Source organism: Pinus tabuliformis, chromosome 3_1, assembly GCF_031772625.1.
Source record: "Pinus tabuliformis cultivar Carrire ecotype Pingquan chromosome 3_1, CPIR1, whole genome shotgun sequence".
NCBI lineage: Eukaryota > Viridiplantae > Streptophyta > Pinopsida > Pinales > Pinaceae > Pinus > Pinus tabuliformis.
The window spans coordinates 59,523,414-59,551,282 of NC_142301.1; positions in this window are offsets into that span (position 1 = coordinate 59,523,414).

Genomic DNA, 27,869 nt, shown 5'->3' on the forward strand with positions numbered 1-27,869 from the left:
TCGTAGGATTAGCCGTTTCCAAACTTGCATAAAGAAAGGATATGGGGCAAAGGTCAAACTTTGCCACATTAGGAGCATAGCTTCATGAGATAAAGCTCCATAAAAAATAGCTATCTCACAGGAGACATTCTTATCTTATGACTGGTATAATCGAGCAGTTTTACTGTGGAATTTATGCTCGTTAAAAAATAGAAAAGCGAGATCCGAGCAGTTTTAGCGCATAGTTCATGCTCGTTAAAAAATAAACATAAGATTGAGCAGTGTTTTGGCGCATTCAAGCTCTTTAAAAAATGAACCCAGTGTTGGTAAATAACCATTGTGATCGTAAATTTATTAGCCATAAAAAGCCTTGGTCGTGTTTGCACCCGCCACCTCCATTCCATTTGGCCAATCGTTCACCTCCATATGATTGTTTACCTATTTTGAGGAACAGCTGCGAAGAGTGATTTCACCTAGCCATCCTTGTGACACTGCCGTGATTGGAAAATTCCAACCTGTACCTGGAATCTGCTGCTATCCCTGTTTATCACTCGTTCCTCAAAAGACGAGTCTTCTTTGAGCTCTTTTCATCTGACTCGTAAAATATGAAAAGTTTGCCGAGTTTTGGCCTTCCAGCTCATTAAAATGACCGGAAGAGCTATCCCTCCTCTAGATTTTAATCTTTTTGGACCTGAGGGATTATTGCACAAAAAGGTCGAGCGCTTGTTTTATTCGGCTCGTTAAAATTATCGAAAACTCATCCCTTCTGTATTGTTTTATACTTTTTCGGACTTAAGGGATTAGATGACGAAAAAGGAATTCTGGAGTTAACTTTCTGTACCTTTTCAGACTCTCTAAAAATGAAAAGGACCGAGTTTTCCTTGTCGTTAGACTCGTTAAAATGATTAAATAGCGACAAACTTGTCTTTAGACGAGAACGAGTTTCCCTATCGCTAGGCTCGTTAAAACATAGCGATGGGCTTGCCCGAAGGGCAGGTTATAGAACAAGCATATGTTATCCTCCTCAAGCTTGACAAAAATAAAGAGGTACTGGTCAGAAATGACTGGGGAAAAATTGGGAGAACCTCAAAGCTTTAATGGTAGCAAGTCGCTCTTGAACATGACACTTTGTCCTCCGTATCACATCGGGTTGGGTTGTTTTCATTCACCGGTCTCATCACCATGGTCCTCGCCAAACCATCCATATTTGGGGTAATGCTACCGATCCATCACATCAGTGTCGTTATATGTTCAAGAGATGTTGTTCAGAAAGAGTCAACCGTGTCCCATCCACTGCCATACATTATCCTTCATCCACCCATGATCGCCACCCTGAATCATATTTCACAGATTGTTTTCACCTCCACTAAAATCATTAGCTCCGTTCCGTGTCACTGATGTGGGATTCATTAAGGCCCTCCTTTGATGGATCGCTTCTTGTCGACTTCAGCTCATTATCCAAGAAGTTGATCTAGGAACAACCCCCCTCAGTACTTTGAAGCTTGCATGCCTTAATGGCAAGTTTCTCACTTCCGGCGACAGGTATACATCAATGACCTTCGACCAGAAGATTTTGCGTGGTGTTCGACGCCAAATCCTTTATTCACACCACGTGAATTGTACTGCAGTACCTTGAGGGTCATTGTCATTATTGGTGATTCCTCTCGCGCTTGTTAACGGTTTACATTATTGACCGGTAATCAAGCGATGTCTTTCCATGTTCGACTTCAACGCAATTCTCACATGGATCGACTTGTACTTAGAGTGAAGATCGAGCAAGTTTGAAGACCCCGAATCTAGTTTCATCCATCCGGGCTGCGATATATATGCAGGAAATATAAAGACATTTGATATGTACATCATTGCAGCAGATGATCATCCTACCCAAAGGATGATAATTTCAGCAGAGAATTATCAGTCTACCATCAGACGATCGTCTGTTCTATGTACCAAAATGAATTTATAAAGCTGAGCATGGGAATGCCCGCCTCAGCTAGATCATGAAAGCAGAATGAAAAATAATGTATTGTATTGTATTTTATTACAGGTCAGCTCTCAGCGATTGAATGAACTTCGGATCCTCCTGATAAAGCATTTCACCCGATAAACGACCTCATACTTTAGGGGGAAACTGTTATAGACATTTTTGTGCCTTACAGCATGAAGCATGAAATGTCGATAATCCGAGGGATCCCAAGTCCCTAAACATGTTGTTCCTACCCCTAGAGGAACAAGGTCAGCAAACCACAGCACTGAAAATCAGTTCTCCACCTGAAAACACTCAAAAACAAGCTAATTCTGGATCATGTCAACTGCTCCACTGAGCATCTGCGCTGAATGTCAACTGCTCCACTCTGTACCTGTGCTGAATGTCAAATCTAATGAAGGCTACCTGCGCTGGGCGAGATTGGCCAAGTGGCACAGTCATTCTGCAAGGTGTCAAATGCCCAGGAAGCTTCCAAAATGACACTTGGATCAGGGAATTCGCCTTGTGATGAGTAAGAGGATCTAGATCTCCAAGTGGAAGCAAGAAACTCCAAGTGGACTCAAGAACTGAAGTATAACTGAAGTGGGAGAGGAAACTAGTCAGCTTCATGCCAAACTCAAGCTGACTCATCCTTTCTCCAAATCTCCTATATATAGAGCTCTCTCATGAGGTCTAGGAAGGCTGGAATCTTGTGAATGTAAGGAAGTGTTGTTGGTTTGTGCATAGAACTATTGGGTGATTTGCTTTGAAGGAGGTGAAGAGGAGATTTCTTTCTGCTGGGAGGTGTTGCTGGATTGGGCCTCTTATGGTTGTAACACTCTCAGAACTTTACTTCTTCCATTAATAAAGCATTTGAGGTTCTTCTATATGCATGTGTCTCTGTGGCGTATTGATGCTTGTATATTTGATTTATTCTAATCCTTGAATCAATTATGGATGTATGCTTCTTGTAGTTTCCTTTTCTTGTGCTTTTACAGGATCTTTGTGTAGCTGGGCCAGTGAAAGAACAAGGAGCTGGGAGCAAGCAGCAAAGAGGGAAGATTGGATCAATCATTAGCGGAAGATAACGGTTAGTGTATCTCTTTCTCCTCTCTCTTACATCTCATAAAGAAGTAATCTTGAATAGCTTTGCGCTGATTGTTGCTGAGGTACTATCACCCTTAGAGTGGGATAGGGTCATTCCGTATTGGATACTTTTCCCAACAACAATATGCAAAAGATATTTCTAGAAAAATATAAAAATCATGATCTTAAAGAAGAAATATTTAGAATGAATAAAATATAAGACGAGAGCCTTGAGGATCTAATAGAGAGGTTCATGTATAATGTTAAGAGGGAAAACTTACATCATTTAGGATCAGACACACTAAAAACCCTCTTACTTAGAACAATTAGGGATGAGTGGATTGATCTCCTTGATCTCATGAGTAGAGGTGATGTATATCAATTATCATTTGAAGAAATTTTTGAAACATACAAACACATATCAAGAGGAAGGGCAAGAGTAATTCAATCAACATCAAGATTGGTAAGTCAAGCTAAACTTGGAAATTTGATTGATAACTTTAAAACAGAAATACTTAGCAATCTAAGCGAACAAGTAGAAATGTTAAGAATACAAAAAGAGAAAAAAAAGTTGTTGATATTTGTGTTGTCCATGCAGAATCACATGATGTTAAATATTGCCCCTCATTACCAAGGTTGAAGGAAGTTTACCAAGAGGACAATAGAGTAAGCCAATTTCCAATGTAGCTATGTTATGTCGCTCTAAGAAGACCATGGAAGCCTATTCAACCTGATATGACGCAAGAGCCTAATTCACAATTTCAAGCTTATTCACATCCATCTCAAATTAATTGGAACAAACCTTTTCCTTCGCAACCTTGGCCATCTCAACCCCAAAACCAATCTTGGCAACAAGGTTGGAAAGGAACTCATGGGAGACATCCACAATATCCTCAATATTTTCCTCAATATCCTCCATACCCAACTCCATGTTATCCCTACCATTCACCTCCACCACAACCACAACCCCAACCACATCCATCTCAAATATCCACTCCCACTCAACTACCTACACCACCATTTATGAACTCACACAATAATGTAGCTCATCCCACTTACAATGTTGAGGTACAACACTTCCAAACATCCTCTCTTGATCTAAATGGTAATCATCATAGCTCAGGAAGAGTATCACAAAAAAAGAATTTCTATTGATATCATTAAAGGACAACATGTAGAAAAAGAAGATTCAAATGACAAGACCAAAGAATCATAAGTTGCACTTGATGAAGAGCAGACATCAGAATCAGAGATTGGGAAAGCGCCCTCTTGTTTACCATTAGATCCTCTATGTGTTCAAGAGAATAAGCAACAAAAAGAAGAAGATATGAATTTCATGGAAGAAGAAGACATCCAAGATGATCCAAATTAGCAAGTGGACCAGGGGCATCACAACTATATTGAAATATGGTTCCAAATAGTCACTAAGTTGCAACAATACTCTCTTCTTCAACTATGTTTGATATCATCAAAGTCAAAACATTTGGTCTCTTACATTCAGGTACATGTCAAAGAATATGTTTCAAGCCTACACATGATTTTATCTGTCATCCAGTTATGCAAGTGGCTCCATTGGAAGTATTCCTACACTTGAAAATGATTTTGTTTTTTCCAAGTAGAGTAGGATAGGAAAAGAAATAACAAAAAATAAAAATAAGAGAAAAAATAAAATCTCAAGTGAAAACCTCCTTTGAGGCACCTAATATTGGCTCATTTATTGAAAACCTCCATGAGGCAGTCAATGGGTTGGAAAAAAGAGAAAAAGAAAATATCCTAGGTGAAAACCTCCTTTGAGGCGCCTAGGCAGACCTACTAGTTGAAAAACTCATTAAGGTGGCTAGTAGGCCTAGAAGAAAAAAATAAGAAAAAAAAATAAATATCTTTGCTCCATATATTTCTCTGATGAATGCAGGTGCTCTCCAACATCTGCAAGCAACAAAAACAAGTTGGCAACAAAAAACAAAAAGAAACAATTGGTCAAAGTTCTAATCAAATGAAGTCAAACTTGGACTTTATACTCCTTTGCACAGATGCTCCAAAAGGACCAAGGCCATGTCAATCCATCACCCTCATCTATTTCCACCATCCATCCATCATTCGAAATCTTTTACCACTCATTTTCCTTGTTGTCCTAAAATACTACAGGAAGGCTTTGTTTTACTATAGGAAACAGAAATACATAGAGTAGAAATTTATTTTTGTCATATATTGACAACCACACATCCATTTTCCAAGTTGTTTCAGGTGGAGATGCATATGGATGATAATAACATGTTCAAGAAATTTTAGCGAATTCTAGTGCATAGTTTTCAAGAAATCAACCTCCCTCACCTACAACAATTTTTGAATTTTCTTGATATTCGTGCACCCATTTACAAAGTTGTTTCATGGGCATATGCATAAGGATGATGGTAACATGCCTAAGAAATTTCAGAAAATTCCAGTGCACGGTTTCCAAGAAATCGACCTTCGACAACTTCAGCTATTTTTAATTTTTTTTAGATTCGTGCATCCATTGGCCAATTTTTTTTTATGGCGAGGTGCATAAGGATGATGGAAACATGAACAAAAAATTTCAGGTCAATCCAGTAAACCATTTGGGAGATATTGGCTTAAATAAGTTGCTACAGGGTTTCCTGTAGTACTACAGGAAACAGGCTGAAAGCTATAGGAAGGTATAAAAGGTGAAATAAAGTGTGGGAAAGGTGTCTAATGGTGGAATAAGGTATAGGGAAAGTGAAAATAACCCATGGCTAAGCCCAACACTCCAAGAAGGTCTGATTTGACTAAGATAGCTTTCTCATGGTAACTCTAAGACAGATGTTTAGAATCACCGAGCTATGAAGACCTGTGCAGAAGCAAACAAAGGAAATTATCACCTCCAGAGGACCATGGATCGATCATCAACTCATCAACAACATGCATGCCTCTCTAATAACCATCAGGTAGGTACATGTATGCAATATTCTTGACCTCTCCTCTCGAGCATATTATAGTTATAAATTTTTTGTCAATGCATGAGAGATGAGGTTTTATAAGCTAAGGATGAGTCATCAATATTGGCAACCTTCAACTAGTTAATTGTATCTCACTCCTTCACTCATGCAATGTGGAAAATCCAAATTAGGAAGGGTTGTGACCTCGAGGAATGGCGACAACAATTAAAAGAAGAAATTTATGGAAAGGTCAAGTCACCACAACACTCCAAGCCCTCCATCCACTTCATATCCATTATCTATCAATTATCTATCCATTATTCATCCATCCCTGGATTTCATAAGAAACAGATTAATATTTTTCAATGTCAAACCCTACACTCTATCTCATCTTGAAAATTTCTTGAAAAAAACACACAGAGCACATCCTCTCCATTTTCACAAACCTACATTACTCCCTTTGAGCCCTAGAATCATCCTACAAACACTCTACATCATCTCTGATCACTCACATATAGTTAGAAGGCCCTAAAAGAGGAGGAATGATTGTTGTAGAAAGGTAGAATGCTACTACAAGAAGGAAGAAAGGAACAAATTGTGCTAAAACCCAAAATGGCAGTGCCTAAGAGAGACATAATCAAAATAGAGAACCCAAGGCCATTAGGCAATCATCTAGGCCAAAAAAAGAGAAGAAGAAGGAAATAAAAGGAAAGAAGGCATTCATCATCAAAATAGAGCTCAAACTGCAATGATGAAAAGAGGCTTTACAAGAGGTCTCTAATCTCTTTCTAGCTTTTGTCCAAGGCCTAAAAGATGTTATAGAAAGGGGAGAAAGGCATCAAATTCAAGTTGAGGGCCTACCCTAGGCTTAGACTATCATTTCTGCTCAAAATAGGTTTAAACAGGTTGCTACAGGGTTTCATGTAGTTACTACAGGAATTACTACAAGATGTCCTAGTTCTCATCTAAAGGCATTTTGAAGGTTTCAAAGGTGTCCAAATGGTGGAAAAAGGTAGCAGAAGGTTGGAAAAGGATGTGGAATACCTTGCCAAATTGAAAAATATTCAAGAACCCATCTTGAATAAGGGGAAGAAGGCAAGCTAATGGTCTCAAGAAACATTGTGATTTTTTCTATGCACAAACAATTTTGGAAAAATGAGTGAAAATGGAATGAAGGTTTCAAGGGAGAGGATATGAATGAAATGGATCTACAAGCCAACAGAGTTCACTTGCAAAGAGGAAAGTTATGTTTTTTTCTTGAAATACTGTTAAACAATCATGAAAAGAACAACTACATTTTTGTGCTTGTCCTTGCAAAACTTACAACCAATATTATTAAGAGAGGAATGAGGAATGCACAAGAGAGAGGCCACCAGGGCCATGAATGAGGCACAATGAGGTCACTAAGTTGCTCAGAGGATGAGCAACACTTTCAGCAGGGGGGTATGATGGGCCTCTAAATTAGACATAAATTAAGGCCCATGCATCTAAATTAGACATAAATTAAGGCCCATCTGACCATCCTTTAGCACATTAAACCTCTATTTTGCATTAGTTAATGTATTTTTAACTTTAATATGTCCATTAGGAAGGTTTATGGATAATTGCATATTTGTGCCTAATATTATTTATTTTTGTGGAATATTGTGAGAATATTGGGTAGATTGTGGAGATTTTGAGGAGGAGATAATATAGGGACCTAATCCCTGCTACAGGAGGATCAATATTAAATAATAAATCAACAAGATATTCTAGAATTATGGCACAGATTGTCGAGCTCCAATGATTGAGAAAATCTAGGAATGTGTTCCCTACCATTTCATGCAGATTCCTAGTTGTTACACAGTAATTTGTCACCGTTTGTCACCGTCCCTATTACCCCTCTCCCGTACATTGGAGGACTCATTCCGGGACCTGTGAGAAGTGACATGACCTGAAAACACTTGCACTATATCCCCTTGAGTATGAACTTCATATGCCCTGAAGACATCTTCTGCAAAATACCCATAAAAAGAGCCCTTTTTCCATTGGCGCGGTTCCACAGTGTATCACTCGCGCCAATGGGGAAATCCTCCAAAGAGGGTGCGCCAGCTGGCACTATGTCTCAGATTCGCACTCACGCTAGCCAAGTTGGGTAAAGTTTTTAACAAACAAACTTGCGAAGCTTCTTCCTAACCCACTCATGAACTAAATCTATGTTGAGTTGGTATGGTTTGACTTCGAATCTCCATAGAAGGGGAGTAGTTTGCCACCTCTCATGGAAGCTTCTTAGTGATAAAGCCAATCCCATGGATGTTTTGGTTGATCTTATCTCCTTCCCCTCTATCTATAAAAGCTTGTCCTCTTGCCTTTGGCAAGCTAGTGCTAGTGATAGTAAGAATTCCAAAAGTCCAAGAGATTGATGCTGCAAGAGCCTTCTTTGCACCCATAAGGTCAAATCTAAGCAAGGAGATTCTTGTGACCAAAGAGAGAGAGGCTTGTTCCTAATCCCAACAAGCTTTGCAAGATATGTGTTGCTGATCACCCAGCCAAAGGAGGATTTGACGTTAGAACTATGGTTGTATTCTTCTTTGTTGTTTATCAATAATAGATGACTATCATTATGGTTCCACTCTTATTGTCTCTTGTAATGATGTTTGAGTTATATCTTTTCTGACCGATATATAATTGCATCTATTGGATTTTATGCTTGTATTTGTGTTGTTCTTTGCATGTACAGGTGTCCATTCACGGAGATCGTGGGGATCGTGAACGGCCGGAGCAAAGGAACAAGAGCGGCAACTCTTCTACAAATACTAGCGTTGGAACCCAAGTAGGCTCTCATCATTGACCTTTAATTTGAAATTAGGAAATTGCGTGATAGCATTGTTTGATTGTTGCTAGACCCGGTCTGGGCTAGTAGGGATCGCCTCTGTCCGTAGAGGGGATTTACCTCCACAACAATTTGGCGACTCCACTGGGGAGTTAGCTTGTTGTTTGATTTGTAAACTTTAGACGGAGCCTAAAGTACAGCCAGATAGCCTTCGAAACGCTATTGCTTTGCATTAGCGAAGTAGATCAACGCCACTTCAGTCAATCTCCAATTTGGTTTACGAACTAAACAACTTGGAGTTTGTCTTGCCTTTTTGGTTTTTCTTGTTTTGCTTGCTTGGTCAGCCTTCTGGGTTGATTTCTTCTGCTGTCTCTTGCTTCATGGTCTATCTGGGTATTGTTAGCCAAGTCTTGGGCCGCTTATTTTTATTTTTAACCTAGAAAACTTGATTAGCATGCTTTTTAGCCTGACAGGCGCGCCAGTTGGCACATGTTGCACACAGAAAAACCGCGCTAATCCCTGAAAGGCGCTAGTTGCAGCCTGACAGTCGCGCCAGGCCTGTGAACTTTTCCAGTTTGCTTGTTTGGGAGCCTTCTAAGCTTGGTTTTTGTGCCTAGATACATTTTTTCAATCACTTGAGTGTGTCAGGGTCTTGTTTGACAGGTTCTTGGCCTTTACCCTTTGGGTGTTTGCTTTTTTCCACCGATTTCACATTTTAGCCCTAGGGCATCTAGTGGCTTTGTGCATCGAGCCTTCCTTAGGAGTTTTGGTTTTCTATTGGTCCAGTCGACTTTGTGGTTACTCTCTTGCACTTGTTCAGTTATTGTTAAAGCTTTTATTGTGTTATTCGAGTGATCTACTTCTTTTCACTTGGATTCCGCTTGGCTTCATTTTGGGCTTAGATCACACAGCCCATTGAAGTCTTTGAGATCTTCTCTTGGTTTTAAAGGACTACCTTGGTATTTAGGGACTTGATTTTGTTTTCATTGAGTGAAATTTGTCTTTTTACTCTTTGTTACTATTTCTCAAAATTTGTTTAGTGCATTTTGCCATCGAAAAAGAAAACAAATGATCTCTTTTGCTTTGCATTAGTTAATGGAAATTAGAGCTTTTCGTTGTTATTAGCGATTAGTAACTTTAGAGAAAGGTTTTGTTAATTGCCATTAGCTGCATTAGAGATATTGTTGGTTGTTTATGGTCATTTTGTTTGTGTGAAAGCTCTCAACTCTCTCGTAGTTAGCATTCATCGAATGAAATGATATATTTTGGCATATAGTTTGCATTTAGGAAATTTTGAGATATTACATACGTTAAGGCCTGAAAATTGAAACCTAATCCAAGATCAACCGTAAAATTAACTGAATAAATCTAACAACGCATTGGAACTTAACGCACACATTTAGAGGTCTAGGCTAGAGACGTGTTCCCGCGTCGTTAAACCTAGTCACTGATCTTTTCACTTAAGGTTGGGCGATTCTTCCTTTTGTGACTCAATAGTGGTCTAATACGGATTTGTGCTCCACTTTGTTTGCTGATAGATTTATTGCCTTGGCAAGAGACCTATTGATGCCTGTGTAATGGTGATCATATTCTTTCTGCAACCACAACTGCCTACCCAACTATTTTGCCTAGCATTTTTTGTTTCTTCTTGGAGGGGCACTTGGACTTGCAACCCTCAATTGCCTTTTCTTTTCTTTGGCTTTTTCCTTTTCTCTCTATCTACTTCTACCCTTATGTCTTCCAAGGTCCCAGATTAAACTTTTGGGAACCTTTGCTTCTCTACCTGAACTACTTGTCTGCCAAGATTAAGCTGTTTGGACAGACCTCTTTCTCTATTCTACAACTCAAAATTGAAACATGGCATGATCCAGTTTAGACTGTTGAATCATCCACAAAATTTGAAATAAGGTCCTCAATACTTGAAACACTTTACCCAGCTCTTGCTTTCTAGGAAATATGGGATCTTTGGGATACCAGAGCAGAGCATATTTGGCTTTTCTCTTGCCAATCATGAAATATGAAACCTATTACTATAGGTATCCAACAGTGGCTCCACATGGGGATGGTTTTTCTTTTGAAAGACCAAGAACAGCAGGTCAGATTGCCTTGTTCCTTGACTGCCCATCTTTGTCTTTGAAATCTGCTGCATGTAATCTGTCAAAATAGTGTGCTTCTTTCTTGGAGAACCTCTGATTCTATCTGCCTGTTGCTGCTAGGTGCAGCATTTGGGAAAACCTCTTTATACAATTTAAATCAAAAAAGAATATGTACAATTGCATATATACAATGAACCTCTGAATTTCTATCATAGTGAACAGTCAAAATAGTGCTTCAGCATCCTGCCATTGACAGGACCTTCATCCAGTTCAGTTACAGTCAAACTTTTTAGGAAGTAAGTGTTATTACCTTGTACTGCCTGGACAGCAAATGGTCCTTTCCATAAAGAATCAAACTTCCCATGTTTTCCTTTCTCTTCTCTTCTTGCATCCCACTTTAAAACTTTGTCCCCTACATTGAAATCTTCAGCTTTAGTTCTTCTATCAAAGGCCTTTTTCATTTTCTCTTGTAGTATCTGCACTCTGCTGAAAACTTGTTCTCTGGTTTGCTGTAGACAAATTATCTGGTTAATCCTTCTTTGCATGTCATTTGGCTCTGCTTGGCTTTCTTGTAGGAGTTTCATAACCGACACTCCTAGTGATGAAGGAAATCTGGCCTCTAATCCATAGACTAACTCATATGGGCTGGTCCCAATTGATCTTTTAGTGGTTAATCTGTCTGCCCATAAAGCATTTACTAGTTTCTTATGCCAGTTCTTTTTGTTCTCTTCCAGCACTTTCTTTATGATGTTTATCAGGCTTTTGTTTGATGATTCAGCAAGACCGTTTCCTTGAGGATAGTAAGCTGTAGAATGGCCCAAAGTAATGTGAAATTTATGGCAAAAGTTCACCATCTTCTTGGATCTGAAGGCAGCAGCATTGTCTGTTATTATCTTGTCTGGGCAGCCAAATCTAGCCAGTATATTGTTCTCCAAAAATTGAATGATTACTAAATCATTTGCTTGTCTGCATGGGGCAGCTTCAATCCACTTGGTGAAGTAGTATGTTGCTGTTAGAATCCATCTGTGTTGTCCTGAAGATGAGGGGTGAATTTCCCCAATGAAATCTAAGCCCCATTGTTGAAAAGGTCTCTCTGTTGCAATGGGCCTCAAAGGAAGTGGCAGCAACTGTCTTTTGCCTTCAAACAGTTGGCACTTGTGGCATGATGTTGTGAATTTCTTCACATCTGAGAACATAGTGGGCCAGTAATAACCAGCCCTTAATATCTTGTCCACAGTGGACTTCCAGTACAAATGTCCACCACAGTCTCCAGCATGGAATTCTTGCATGATATTGTCAGTTTCACTCTCAAGAAGACAGTGCAGCAAAATACCTTCATGGTTTTTCCAGAGTAGATTCTCATCTATCACACAAAATTTAGATGTTTTCATTTTTAGGAACCTAGACTTAGTTCTGGACAGTCCTGGGGGAGCACACAGGTTTTGTAACACATAACATATATTAGAGTACCATGGAGATTGTTCAAAGGCTACATTGATCTTTGGAGTCGCCAGCTCTGTTTCACTGTCCAGTTGGTTGATATCTAAGGCTTGGAAATTTGCTTCTGTCATTAACTTAGCCAAACCTTGCCCTTTAATCAACTTTGTAGGCTTTATTTCAATGTCAAATTCAAGTATGTTTGCAATCCATTTTCCTCTTCTTCCCTCTAAGTTTTCTTGTGTGAGGATGTCTTTGACAATAAGACTTGGTACATAAGCCACAACATGGGAGTAAAGGATGTAAATCCTAAAGTCTTTAATAGCTTTGATCAAGGCATAGGCTTGTTTCTCCATTATTTGGTATTTTAGGGGGGCATCTCTAAGAGCTCTGCTGAAAAAAGCAATGGGCTTTTCATTCCCTTGGTCATCTTTCTGTAATAAAACAGCAGCAATAGTATGTTGGGAAGCAAAGGAGAAAATGATGAAGTCTCTGTCAAACTGAGGGTTAGTTAACACTGGGGTTTGAGTTAAGGCCAATTTTATACTTTCAAAAGCTTGTTTTGCTTCAACAGTCCATTTGACCTTTGAATCTTTCTTTAGCATATTGTTTAGTAATCTGATTAACTCTGCTAAATTTGGGATAAACCTTCTCAAAAAGTTGATTTTTCCTAAGAATCCTTGCAGCTCCTTGACATTCCTTGGGTGAGGCATTTGTAGGATAGCTTGTATCCTATCTGGATCAATTCTTATGCCATCTTTCGAAATGATGTGTCCTAAAAGTTTCCCTTCTTCCAAGCCAAATAATGACTTCTTGGGGTTTAAGGAAATACCATATTTCCTGCATGTTATGAAGATTTGTCTCAAATGTTTCAAGTGTTCTTGGTCAGATTTTGAAAAGGGTGTAAGATCATCTAAGTAAATGACCAAGAAATCATGAATTTCCTTTGCAAAAGCAATGTCCATTGCTCTTTGAAATGTTTCCCCTGCATTTTTCAATCCAAAGGGCATCTTCACATACTTGAAAGTGCCCCATGGGGTAGTAAATGCAGTCTTGTCTTGATCATCAGGGTGTACCAGGATTTGATTGAAACCTGAGAAACCATCCAACAATGATATTCTTGAGGCTCCTACTACTCTTTGAAGGATGTGGTCCATTTTGGGTAAGGGGTAGTTGTCTTTGAGTGACACTAGGTTCAAATTCCTTAAGTCTACACAAAGTCTAATCTCACCAGTTTTCTTTCTTGTAGGGACCAAATTTGAAATCCACTCAGAAAACCTGATTGGTGCTATGATACCAGCTTTGAACATTTTTTGTAATTCCTTTTCAATGGAAGGAAGAAGCACAGGATTGATTCTTCTCAATTTCTGTTTGAATGGTTTTTGATTAGGCTTGAGGGGAATCGTGTGCTGGATAACAGAGGTATCATAAGACTTCAAGTCTTCATAACCCCAGGCAAAGACATCTTGGAACTCTTTAAAGAGATCAATATATTTGGGTTTTTGGTCAGGGGGCAAAGCAGCAGATAGCTTTATTATTTTAGGCTTGTCAGTGGTACCAATGTTACATTCTTCAATTGTTGCATCTAATGGCTGCATCTTTGGTTTCCTGGGGACATCATTTGAGTCAAAAATATCCTCTAGTGGGGTAAGGCCTGGTGGAAGAAGATTGTCTTTGAGTTGTATGATTTCATCTTCAGCGTTGCTCAGCTCTTCACAGTCAATTTGGTGAATCTGCTGAATGTTTTCTTTGTTGAAAATGGTTGGACTGAGTAGTTGTTTGGCTGTTCTAGGTGACATTGGGTGGGCAGACTGTTGAAACTGTAATTGTGATTGACTTGCTCCATCAACTATTTGAGATTGACTTGCTGTCTCAAGGTCAATATTTAATCCTGTAAACTCTTGTTGCAAGGTTAAAAAGTTGTTTATTTGCCTGTCATTCTCAAATACTTGCCACTCTTTGACATTGTTTGGAATAGAAGGCCTATATTTGACCTCTGCTGTGAAACAATTGTTGGGTTGTAGTGGGAATTTGAAGGTGCTGGCAAATGTTGCCAAGCTGTGAGCATGGAGATTGCGGCCCCTTGGAATCTTTGTGATAACAAACTCGGAGAAAGTTTCTAATATTTCAATTACAGCAGACCTATAGGACCTTAATCTTTTGTCATTGGTGACAAAATCCCCTTTTACTTGTTGAATTACTAGATCAGAGTCCCCCATGATTGAGAGGCTATGTGCTTGTAATGATTTTGCAATCTTGAGACCTAGTAGCAGAGCTTCATATTCTGCCATGTTGTTAGTGCATTTAAAGTTCAATCTATAAGCCCGGCCTTGTGCACAGGCTTTCTCTTTGTTATGTATCCATACTCCAGCTCCTGCCCCTAACTTGTTAACTGAGCCATCAAACTCTAGGACCCACAGACTATCTTGCTGGTCAGGAGATTTAACATCCTTTTCATGGGATGGCAATGTGAGCATGAGTTGAGGTTTCTTTTCCCATTTGTCTCCTAGGATAATTTCATCATTTGTTTGACAATCTTTGAGAACTAGAGGAGGGTTAATGGGTACTGTTGGGCTGATTAAAATTTGGCAGGTGCCACTTGTTTGATCAATATTTTGTTCTTGCATGGGTGTTTCGGTCTTAATGTCATTGTTTGAGGAGCTTGTGCTGTCATTGAAGAGGATGAAGGAGTCTATGTCCGAATGGACAGCATATATTGGAAAATTTTGAGGCTTTTCTTCACTGCTGACCATATATTTCATGAGTGTTTCCCTATAAAGTCTCTTTGGTTGTCCAAAGACAGAGATGGTTGCATATGACATGTCTAATTGCAGGGAACCTTGGAGTTTGGCTCCCCATGATCTTGATAAGAGCATCCCATATTTGGGTGGGATATCAGCAACAACAACATCCATTAAAATGGTTTTGTTGGGAAATTGAACCAAGGACACACATAAATCTTTTATTAGGCCCAAGCATTTGACTTGACTAGAATCAAAAGAAAACAGGTCTTTGTATGGTCTTGTTATATCCAAGTTTAATCTTTCCATGACAGCTTTTGGCATAAGGTTGTGAGATGCACCCGAGTCAAACATTGCATTATGCAGTATTTTATCATGAACATGCAAGCTGACATAAAAAGGTAAAACCCCTGTGACTACTGTTTTTCCATCTACCTCTGGGCCAAACAGTAATTCTGGAGTGTCATCTAGCACATTTACATCATCTTTGCTGTTGGTGAGCTGAAGGGATTTTTTGATCTGTTGCTTATATATGTCATGCTTGGCTAGCTCTGAAAGGGGAATTGCTATCTTTAACTTGCCAATCTCTGTTCCTAGGTCAAAGGGTTTATCCACCTGAATTTTAGAGTCACGGATAGCAGTCCTTTCTCTGTTCATTGAATCTTCTTGTTGGATTTCATCTTGATTTTGGAACCTGCCCCTTATGTTGATGTCTTGAGGGGTAATGTTCGGATTTGGGTGGGAGGATGAGGTTGCCATGGGCTGTTGTGGTGTGGACAGTAATTCAGTGACCTCCTCAACCACTACTTCCTTTGCAGGCAAGTTTGTTTTGTCATCAGGTTCAGTGACTAAGGTATCTTTAGTTTGCTGTTTCTCCTTTACCTTCTCAGGCTGATTTGCATTTACAGTCCGACTTCTTAGTTTGTATTGCTTATGGACTTCATAGACAGCAGTATCATACCCTTGTTTAAAGTCAAAGGATTCTCCTGATTGTGTTTGGAATGTTTTGCTTTCATCCTCCTCATGGTCTTCTTGTGTTAAGAAAACATGGCTTTTACCGTCCAGACCTATTAAGTTGATCTCAGGATCTTCATTGAGCTGATTAGCTGAGGAAGTTTCTGCATAATTTTCTTGAAAAGGGGGTCTGATATCTTGGTCAGCACCTGTTTTTCCTATATTGGGGTTCTGTGTTCTCCTAAAATTTGGGTTTCTAGGAGGATTGTTTTGTGATGCCTCCCATGATGACTTTCTTTCAACTGATTCCACTCTCTCACCTAGTCTTTTCATGCTGTTTAGTATTGCATCCAACTTTTGATCAAAGCCTGAGGGCTCTTCTTTGAAACCAACCTTCTTTTCCAGCTTTGCCCTGTTTCTTTTGGCAATTAGGTTGGCCTCTACAGTGACTGCAACTCTTTGGGCTTCTGCAAGGGTTGGAGGGTCTCTTTCTCTCAACTGATAGGCCATATCAGAATCAAAACCATCAGGGAAGTTATAAAGGGCCAAATCAGGAGGGGGCCTTAAGTTCTGGGGGATAGCATTGTATATGTTGTTAAACCTAGCACAATACTCCAAAACCGTTTCTTGGGGACCTCTTCTAATAGTGTTATATTCACCAAGTATATGGTGTGGATCTCTCTTTTTCTCCCATCTGTTGGTAAATTCCTGGTATAGAACTTCAGGGGTTGCAATGGAATTTGCATTTAAGGATCTAAACCAAGTTCTGACATCCCCGGTTAAGCTTTGGACAAAAATTCTCATCCTAACACTGTCATCATCTATTTCAAAGGTCTCAAAGTGATCTTGCATCTTCTTAGCATGCTGAGTAGCTGTCAAAGGGCCCTGGGAGTCAAAAATGAGAGTCTAGTTTGGTAGTCTTGCGGTAGAGCTGGAGCATTGGCTGGTATCTGCAGAGGTGCATATCTGTTAGCCATGTTTATGGGATTTATAGGGTTAATAGGAACAAATGGGACAGCTGGAATCACAGGTATAACAGGGGTAACAAGCGGGAAACTGGTTGAAAGAGTATGTGCAGATGGTGAAGATGGGAGAGGAGGGCTTTGAGGTGTTGATGATGGACTAGGGGAATTAGGTGTGGAACGGAAAAGGACTTTACAAGGAGTTGGAATGAGGATAGGTTGGTCTAAACTTATATCTGGATCAGCAGGCTTTTCTTGCTTTTGCCGTCTCCTTATGTTCTTTGGTATGATATTTGGATTATCAACAATGATGGGTTGATCAGGGTCAGGGTTTGCCCTAGTGTGCCTTGGGTTTCTTTTGGGAGCCAGCTTCTAAGTATTCTTTTAGAACTTTATACAGAAGGTTTTGTATGTACAAGGACTAGGTAAGAATTCTGGAATGACTATATATTTTCAAAGCTAAGATGAAGTTTCCCTAGTTAGCTCTTCCCTAAAACTGTCCCTGTGTTTACAGAAACAGTCCTAAGGCCTCTTGGCTAGTTTCAGGCTTGATGGTAGCTTTTGAAAATAGATAGTAATTGAAAAAATCTTAAATCCCCAGTGGAGTCGCCATTTATGTTAACACCCAGGTTGTTCCCTATGACTCCCAAGGGAATACGGCCGGGGTAACCACTAACCAATCTTTGGATCACTGTTTCTAGCCAAACTGTGATCAGAGAGGGCTCTCTCTTTATGATTTGTAACTGTTTATGATAGGGTTTTAGGCTAGCTATTATGCACTGGTTTTTGTTTATGTTTTGGTTGATGAAACTCCTTTTAGGTTCTAGTGAAGTAGTTTTCAGAGAGGTTGAGTACCATTGGGCAATGGAGTCTGTGGCTATATGTGTTTGAAACTTTGAGATGAAAGATGGAACTTACAGGGCCATTTGAGTGCTTAATAGAACAGGTTTTTTGATTAAATGACTGGAAACAGGTAACACAAACAGTGAAAGCATTTAAGAATTTTCACTTATTGTCTATATGTTCCCAACAGACAGCTTTAAGAGGAGATGACAGAGGTCTCAGGGGCAAAGATTGAATCCCTGAGAATGACTATCACAGTAAAAGACACAGTTTTGAAATGCAGCAATTAAGAATTACAATTCTGTCACTGTATCTGAGGAAAACATGTATAATAGCTCAGTTTGAGTCCAGGGTAAACATGGTTAAATCCTGGAACTATCCTTTCACCTTGCTATCAAGTGTATTACATTTGAACAACAAAAGAGAACAAAAGACTCGAAAACATATAACAAAGAGATTTGAGAATACTTGCTGTTTTATGCAACACCCTGGAATCCTGTAACATTCATCTTTCACCACAATACATCAAAGAACACCAAGCCTTGGAAATTCCATTCTTCCTTTGTATTACTTCTCTGAAAATATTACAACGAGCGAGAGCTCTTCAAAAGAAAATTGCAACAACCCCTTCAACTGCTGTGAAGGGTGAATATATAATTGCGGTCATTTACAAAATATCTGAGTCCTGAGTTATCTCAGATTTTACTTTCTTACCAACTACTTAAGATATTATGGCCAAAATTTAATGCAGCATTGATTACAGAGTACAGGCATTTTAATGCTCTGTCAGAAGATATTTTAGCCTTTGGAGACAGCTAAGTCGGTCGAGATATTCTGAATAAATGCTGGAAGATCTGTCTTTAAGGCTTTGTACGCTGTGTCTTGGACTTGTCACCTGTGATTGTGACTGTTGCTTGTGGTGAGTCAATGGTCCTGCTGAGTTGGCTCAGCCTCTGTCTCTTCCCTGTAGATCTCTTTCTTCAAAATTGTGCCTGCGCATGTATGCTTATTTGCCTGTAGAAATGGCGTTACTGATTCTGGCCTGACAAAACTGTCTGTGTCAAATTTCTCCAGGCATCCTGTGTGGGCAGTTGGTGTGCTAAGATTGCCCCCAGAGTTTCATCTGCTTCTGTGAATTTGAAGAAGTTAGGTGGTGTATCAAACAGATGCTCAACTTCATTCATGAGGAAAAACAGGTTCTCCACCCTGTCATACATACTCTGCCCGGTGGCTGGCCCTGGCTCTGCTGAAGTGCTGGGTGGTTGTGCAATCTCTGCTACTGCCTGGGCATCAATTCTCTTATTGTAATTCTCTAGGGTGAGCAGTCTTCCTACACTGCTTAAAATGCTGGGGAGGCCTCTGTTCTGTAGTGCCACGAATTTTTCCAGGAATCTGTTGATTTCAGTTTGCATATCCTGTGTCCTCCTCTCCAGTGTTCCAACCAAGTTCCTCAATGTAATGACTCTCTTTGCTACAGCAATTGTTTCTGTCCTGTTGGTGATTCCCATGACAGCTAATTGAGAGCTAGTCTTATAGTTCAAAATATTGATCATCCTAGTAGCAGCTTCTGGCATGTGTCCAAGGCTTGCCCTGGCTCTCTGTATTTCTCTGTTTGCTTTAGTGATGAGCACCATTTGCTCATCCATGGTCTCAATATATTGCCACTGTTTGGCAATGGACCTCCCAATGTTGCTCCATAGCACTGCTTTCATTTCAGCTGTCACTTTTTCTAGTGCAAGCTCTTTCTCTAGTTCAGCAATTCTCCTCTTAAGAGCTTTTACCTCTCTTTCCTTGGCTGCCTCATTCTGTTTGCTCTTGTCAAACTTTTCATTTACCTTAGTCAAGGTTTTCTTAAGTTCATCCAGCTCTTTCATTTGAGATTCCATGGCTTGGATCTCAGCTTGCAGCTTTTGCATGTCCAAACTAGTAGCCTGTTCTGATGCTGTAGATGTTGTTGCTGTGGATGGCGCTGTAGTTGGTGCTTTAGCTTCTGTTTGCTGAGGAGGAGGAGTAGTCTTTGGAGGGGTTTCCTCAAGATTTATTATGACAGGAGGAGGCTGGGAGGGTTGGCCCTCTTCTCTTTGTTTTAGTGTTTCTTGTAGTGCTGCCTTTGCAGCTTCAGTTTGTCCTAGCTGGTCCTGAGTCCTAACCAGCTCTTTGTATAGGGATACCAGCAGATCTGTAGCATCCTTTTCTTGCCTTTGCTGAGCAACTTCATCTGTTTGTGGATGGATGGTGGCCGGGAGTTTGATTTTCTTTCTTAGGGCTGCCATGTCTGCATCCCTTATCTTCAGGAGTTCTTGGATGCCTTTGACATCTTTAGGATCATGCCCTATCTCTATAATTACCTCTTCCAAGGACTTGATCCTATTGTCCTTGGCTTGTGATGAAGCTCTTTCTAACTCCAGCTGAGAAGCTGTGTTGTCCAGGCTGCTCTTTAGTTTATAATTCTCCAATGTCTCATCTGCCAGGGAGGCATACACCATTTCACCAGTCTGCTTATGTAATTCAATCTTGTCCATGGGGTGTATGTCTTTGGCAAGAACCTCCATGTTGGTTCTTAGATAGTCTGAGGTGGACTGAGGCTGCAAAGTTGTGGGCATGAAGTGGCTCATTATCATTTTGCCTTCACTCACATCGAAAGCAGACATGAGTCTCTGCTGGTTGCTAGGAGCTAGGTTTAACAAGTGATCATAGAGCTGCACTTTTATGGGATCACTCCTCCTTTTGATGTCAATGAATTGCTGTTTTATACTTGACTGCCCTTTTCTGTGTTGACCGGAGGAGCTGACCTCTCCTCCCATAGTCATGTCATGTCCACGCTGAGATGAGCTGGCCGAAAGTTCTCCACTGGGTGGGCCCATGCCCATGGCTTGCCTTACTGCCATGTCCTCCTCTTGGGAGTCATTCAGTCTTTGTCTCTTCTCTCCTCTGATGAAGGATGAGGTGTGGGGGGTCTCTCTCTCCCTTTTCCTGGTCACATCCTCCTTCTGTGGTGTTTGGAGGACTGAGGTGTCTATATTGGTGTCTGGCCTGGGAGGCAACTCTGTTTGGGGTTGCTGCTCAGTGTTACTAGGTACATCTGTCCCCTTTTCCTGCTGCAAGGGCTGTTCACTGGACTGTGCTTTTTCTTGTTGCTGCCCCAGTTCTTGCTGTTCCATTTCTTCTTGCTGCTGTAGCAAGGTGTCAACTTGTTCTTCTGTCAATATAGGTGGCTGTTCCACCTGTTTTCCTTTGTCTTTGCTTGCTGCCTGGGATGTCTTCTCAGTGGTTTGCTGCTGTGCTGCTGAAGATCTAGCAGCTGTTCCAATTTGCTTTCTGTAGGAGGAGGGCACCTGTCCACAAGTTTCCAAGTCAGTTTCTTTTTGTACATTCCTAGCTTCTTTCTCAAGTAGTTCTACCTCAGTGAGTTGTTCTACTAGTGTACCCTCTTCCCAATCTAGTGCATTGGCATACTTTTCAATTTCAGGTTGTCTTTTATGCGCATAGTTGCCCAGTCTGTATCTAATTCTCCTGAGGGAGATAGAATGATTGGGGTCATAGGGAATCCATTCAAAACTGGTCTGCAATCTGAGGCCTTCCAGGATGCTGTGTGCCTCTTTCCACCCTTCCTCTTTCTTGTTATATAGGAAGGAACCTAGCTGACTTCTTACCTTCAATTGTGACTTCTTGTTTCTACTTTGAAAGTGAAGGTAATCTGAGTTCCCAAACTGCCTGAAATACTCTAAGGCAAAAAGCCTCATGGGGACATATCTTGGCAACCTAAATGGGTTCAATTCACAGCCATATATCCTAATGACTGTGTGGTTCTGGTAGAAGTACCAGTTGCCAATATTGTAAGATTTGTTCAAATGTAGAATCCTCCTCATTTCATCGGTTAATCTAGGAGGAGGAGTACCTTGCAGAACTGTTAGGGCCGGATGAACAAATAAATCAATAAACTCACAGTATGTATAGGGTGATACTGAGGTAGAATGAAAAACAGAGGTCCAGAAAACAACTGATCTTGGGATCCCTTGGGCATTGAGTGGCCTCAAAGGAACAGAGAAGGTAGCTGGCTGGTAGAAAAGGAATAAATGATATATATAGGATGTGTACCTGAACAGTTTCTCCCTTTTCAGATTCATGAACTGCTCATGGATTTTCTCTGCTATGTAAGTTGCATAATCATACTGCACAGCTGGAGGCTTACCAGGGGCAAATATGGACAGCATTGCCATTATACTTTCATCTACATCTTCCAGCCCCCTGAATCCTAGGACATAGCCAATTAGATCCACCAACATTCTGCCCAACTCATTCAGATAATGGTACCCAATAGGAGGGGTTCTGACTGTTTCAGAGCCTGGTGTGACAAACAGTTGGTTAATTTTGACAATCTGGTCACTGGACAGTTTGATCCCTTTGTTAATCAGATTCTGCATGGATAGAGGGGTCAATTTCTTGGCTGTATTGAAGCACAGCATCTGGTTTATGCTCTCTGGGGTGATCTGGAACAGGACTAGGCCTGTGGGGCTCATGACTGCTCTTTGGCTAGGGTCATAGCATTCCTGGCAACTATAAATGAGCTCTGGCATAGGATTGACTTGGGGAAGGTTGTATATGGGCAAATTTGACTCCCAAATCCCCAAGATATCTGCCCCACTGAGGTGCTGGGCTCTTAATTCATTCAACATTAGAACATTGTACTTGGTTCCCATGGGGAACCAATCCAGCATTTGGTAGTCCATGTCTCCCAGGGCTTTCCATGCTAATTCCTGGTGAGGTGCATTGATGGGCTTAATATTCAGTGCAATGGGGGTCTCCATAGCTCTTCAAGTTGCAATAATTGTAGGTAGACAGGTGGAGTGGCAAAACACAGTCTGGAGGCAGTTTTCTGTGGAAACAGTTGAGGTTTTGAGTATTCAAGGGGAATTCTCCCAATAGCAATTGAAATACTACTGGAGTTTAGTGACAGAACTTCTCTGTGGCCTAACTGAACTCTCCAATTGGGTAAATTATGTCTATTAGGAGTTCTGCCGGGAAAACGCAGAATTACAGAGGTTTTATGGGAATTGCAGGTTTCTAAAGCTCTGCAGGTGCTTCTTGGCCCTCACAATGACAATGGTGGATGAGTGAATGGAAATGAACGGTGTAAATATCCTTTTTATGGCTCTATTATCCCTCTGAGCAATTTTAAGCTTAATGAAGGTCGTATGGAGGGCGAAACGGTCTAAATACCTGTAATTCGATGAGCAGAGGTCGAGGCAAAGGTGCACAGTCGCTGCTTGAGGAGGTCGCCCGGGCTAATTGACTGGTTGGCGAAAATTTGAGTTCAAACGGTCATGCAGAGCGTTCAGCAGAAATCACAGTAAAAATGGTAAAAACACGGGTAAAATTGGTAAATATGGGTTATTTTACCAATTTGGCGCTTTTTTCTGCTGACGTCAGCATGACGTCATTGGTGGGTCATGGTGAGGTGACGTCAGCTGACGTCATCGGCGACGTGGCAGTGGGTGACTGGTCAAAGGGGCGGCGAGGTGGCATCCCAGTCAGCAGTGAGGTGGGCCAATAAGAGAGGCAGGTACGAGCCGGCAAGGACGTGGCGGCGAGACAGCGGCGGGTAGGTGGCGGTTAAAGTGCAGCGGTCACGGTTAAGGCCTTAACCGCCGCGGTTTCTCGGGGCGGTTTAGGTACGGCGTAGAGGATGTCAGAGCGGGCTCCGAGATGGTTCAACGGTTGACGCGTGGAGGAGGCGTGACAAGGCGCAACGTCACTTTCCCGGAGGTTAACGTGCCGCCACAGGAAGCGCTCCGATATTGATGTGGGCCGTCGGATCTTATGGGCTTGATCCGACGGCTGGCGGAGGGGAAAGACGCGCGTTTGATATTGCGGGCGGAAAAATCAAACTTTGTGGGTTTTAATGGTTTTTTTCAAATGTTTTGCTTAACCAACCATGCGGTAGGATTGGGAAACGTGCCAGAGGCGGGTATTAACCTTTGCAAAGGTTTTATAGGCAAAATGGGTTTGGAGAGGGGGTTTTATCAATGCAGAGGTGATTTGAGGGTAAATAAACTTGCAGCAAAGGGGAAATAGGGTGGAATAGGTTCACCAAAGTGGCCAGATGCCATTTGGTCCCTTTTGAGAAATACACGGCTATTATGCCTAGGGGAGGGAATATACATAAGATTTGGGGTTTTATACACCTTAGTGTTAATATTATTAGGGGTGGGGGTAAGATAGGGGAGGTTATATAGTAGAATTAGGAGTTAATATGAATGAAGGAGGGGAATTAGAAAGGGGGTGTTAGTGATGGAGTAGAGAGGGAAAGAAAAGAAGTTAGTGATGCTCTTTGCTGTAATTTCATGGAATTCACCACTTTGTTTGCTGATAGATTTATTGCCTTGGCAAGAGACCTATTGATGCCTGTGTAATGGTGATCATATTCTTTCTGCAACCACAACTGCCTACCCAACTATTTTGCCTAGCATTTTTTGTTTCTTCTTGGAGGGGCACTTGGACTTGCAACCCTCAATTGCCTTTTCTTTTCTTTGGCTTTTTCCTTTTCTCTCTATCTACTTCTACCCTTATGTCTTCCAAGGTCCCAGATTAAACTTTTGGGAACCTTTGCTTCTCTACCTGAACTACTTGTCTGCCAAGATTAAGCTGTTTGGACAGACCTCTTTCTCTATTCTACAACTCAAAATTGAAACATGGCATGATCCAGTTTAGACTGTTGAATCATCCACAAAATTTGAAATAAGGTCCTCAATACTTGAAACACTTTACCCAGCTCTTGCTTTCTAGGAAATATGGGATCTTTGGGATACCAGAGCAGAGCATATTTGGCTTTTCTCTTGCCAATCATGAAATATGAAACCTATTACTATAGGTATCCAACAAGCCTCGTTAAAATAATGAAACATGAGCTCGTGCAATTCGAGTGCAATAACAATAATGTCAACCTTCACTCCATTTCCAATGGATTGAAGCTTGGGGGGCATGTACCTCGAATTGAGACACCATGCTGGGGGGCATGCCTATTTCCATTATTTTCAAGCATATTTTGCATGTGTTCCATGTGCTTTTAAGCTTGCATAAAAATAAAATTCATCTTCAAGCATAGTTTGCATATGTGATTGTCATGTGTGCTTTTCAGCTTGTGTAAAAAATAAAATCTGTGTGACTAGATACATTTCACAATGGTTCGTTTGTTATGCAACTGATACATTAGATTACATTTTGTGTCAGACATTTGCATAGCATATAAAAACATCATCACATGTAAAAGATCCATCCAAAATAGGCATATGTATATATATGTGTCGCAATGTTTGCACCGTGTGCATCACATAAGTCCAAAAAATAATACATGTTCATCCTGATACATCCGGAGACGACATGTCCCTCAAAAATATGCATGAAAATAAACCTAGGTGTCTAATCCCGGTGGTGCTCATGATAGCACGTCACCGCGCACACCAAGCGTCTCAACAGACGATGGATGCGACTATGCACTCCCACTGTGTTCCTCTGGTATGCTAACGGGACATCTGCCAGTCGAGCATGATCCGGAATCCCTCGGGTGCTTCCCTCAAGATTCTGGATCAGTTCCCCACCCTCGACACCCTCTTCCTGAGGGTCAATTGCAAGCTGGTTCCTCCGCACAATAGGAGACATGCCGGCTAGTCGCTCTGGGCCAACATCTGCATATACACATGACTATTGTTAGGACGAGCATGTATTAACAAAAAATCATAAAACATAAAAAACAAAAAGAGATCGTACCTAGCTCTTCATCCCACTCCTCTCCCTCGGGCAGTGGGAGATCTGGGTCTCTGGTGAAGTCGGTCCCTGCATATGGCCAGTCCTCTACCACAATCAGCTGACGGTGGAGCCATCCAAAGAACTCGGGCCTCCAGGACATCTGTTGTCCTCCTCCTCCCCTAGGCATTAGCACTGCCCAGCGAGCCATCCTAGGCTCTCGTGGCAATGGATCAGCCACTATGGAACCTTGCCCCTGAAAAATTTGTAACCGTTCTAGGAAGAACGATACCACGATCGAGCAATATCCGAACTGCTTCACCCCCCCGCTTGCATTTTGTGAGCTGCCTCTTTATGTTTTCGGTCACTGCTGTGGCCCAATCAAAGAGAGTGGGGTTTAGAGATTCTGCAACTAATAGAAGATGGTTCTTGCTTGCCTCATGGGGCGCCTGCACCCCCGCAGCTCGAGTGATGGTAAATAGCACCACCTTCAGTGTCAAATCCTGAACGGTGGGGATATCCACCTTTGCGCTATTGCTCCCGAATTGTGCCCCTGGGCACACTCGTTCCATCACCTCACTCATCTTCTCTCCAGAAGGTCTACTGCTGGTCAAAATAGGCCTCGCCCCTCTCCGTGACAAACCTGTAATGAGGTAAACGTCGGAAACGTCTAGCTCTAGCACTTGGTCCTGTAACTGGAACACTTGGTCGTTCACATCCCAAAGATTGACTATGTACTGTAGTAGCTCGGGTTGAGCTCATAGGTAGGGCGTAAGGAAGAATTTATTGAACCCACAATCCCTCAGAGCATTCATACAACCTTCATCCTCGATGGCCAAAGCATCCACACTGTCATGCTCTCTTTCCTTCCATTGCACTACCATTTTTCTTGCTTGCCTGCATCCACAAGGACAAAAAAACCTTGATTAGATCCTTGGTAGGCTTAAAATTCATCTAAATTGTACCTGCATTTGGAAAATCAAAGCGGAAAATCAGTTAGCGCAGTTGGCGTGACTATTTTTAAAAGAGTCGCGCCCATGGGCGCGAGCCTTTGGGAAAAATGAGCCCATTGGCGCGGGTCCGTGCCTGATACCCGCGCCAATGGGTGAAGCCCTAGATTTTACAATCCCCTCCTAGTGAGGCCAAATAAGGAAGGAAAGACATTAAAAAATATATGAAAATGGAGCATGAGGAAGTGCCTCTTACCTGGAACTAACGAAATTCCGAATGGTTGCACGGATCTGCCACAATCACCGCCTGAAGTTCGCTACCCAAATGGACCACTGCTACTCTTCAGAGAGGTAAAAAGTAAAAGTAATTTTTTTTTTACCATTTTTGCCATATTTATAACTTTTTGACTTGAAATAGGTTTTAAAAGTTATTTTTCTGAATATTTTAATATATATTTTGTCGAAAATGGGTTTTACACTTGCTTTTTGTGCAGCGACAGGTCTTTTATGCGACCTAGATGGTGAAACGAGTTGTATTTTATACTTTTTCAGACTCGGTAAATACACAAAAAATTCATTCTGGAGTCATCTTTCAGCTCTTTTCTGACTCTCTAAATGTGAAAAGATCGCCGAGTTACCCCTCTTGACTCGTTAAACGTAAATAAGAGGCGGTTGTCTTTAAACTCTTTTCCGACCATGTAAAAACGAAAAGATTGTCGGGCCCTTGTCGTTTCAGGCTCGTTAACGGTTACAAAACGACGTGATCTCAACCGCTTTTTTACTTTTTCAAGTTGAAGTCACTAAACATGAAAAGTACTCCTCGATCATAATGGTCGGGCGGTTCTTTCGAGCATTGTTTTATACTTTTTCGGGCTCAAGAGACACAACTTTACGAAAAATGACACCCCTGGAGTTTCCTTTTCTACTGTCTTTTCAAACTCTCTAAATATGAAAAGACATCGAGTTCTTCCTCTGTCGGACTCGTTAAAACCTGATGACATTGGATTCCGTCGAAATGACGCTCTACAAGCATATGCTATCCCCGTCAAGCTTGTTAATAAAAATAACTGGGGTACTCGCCAAAAATGGTAGGGAAAATGGAACCACAATAGTTGTCGCGTCGACAGTATGTCGCTCTTGAACATGGCACTTGTCTGCATTCGTGTCTGGGTAGGGACATCTCATCTCGTTTTTAACTTGCTTCCATGGGTTTGGGTGATCCTGTTTGACCTCTGACCTGCTCATTGCCTTGTCACCATGACCTCTACTCATTTCATGTCAAATACTGCCAAATCCACTATCGTGCTGCCGATATGTTCAAGAGAAGTTGACCTCTGCAAAATAACAACCTCCCTCTGATAACT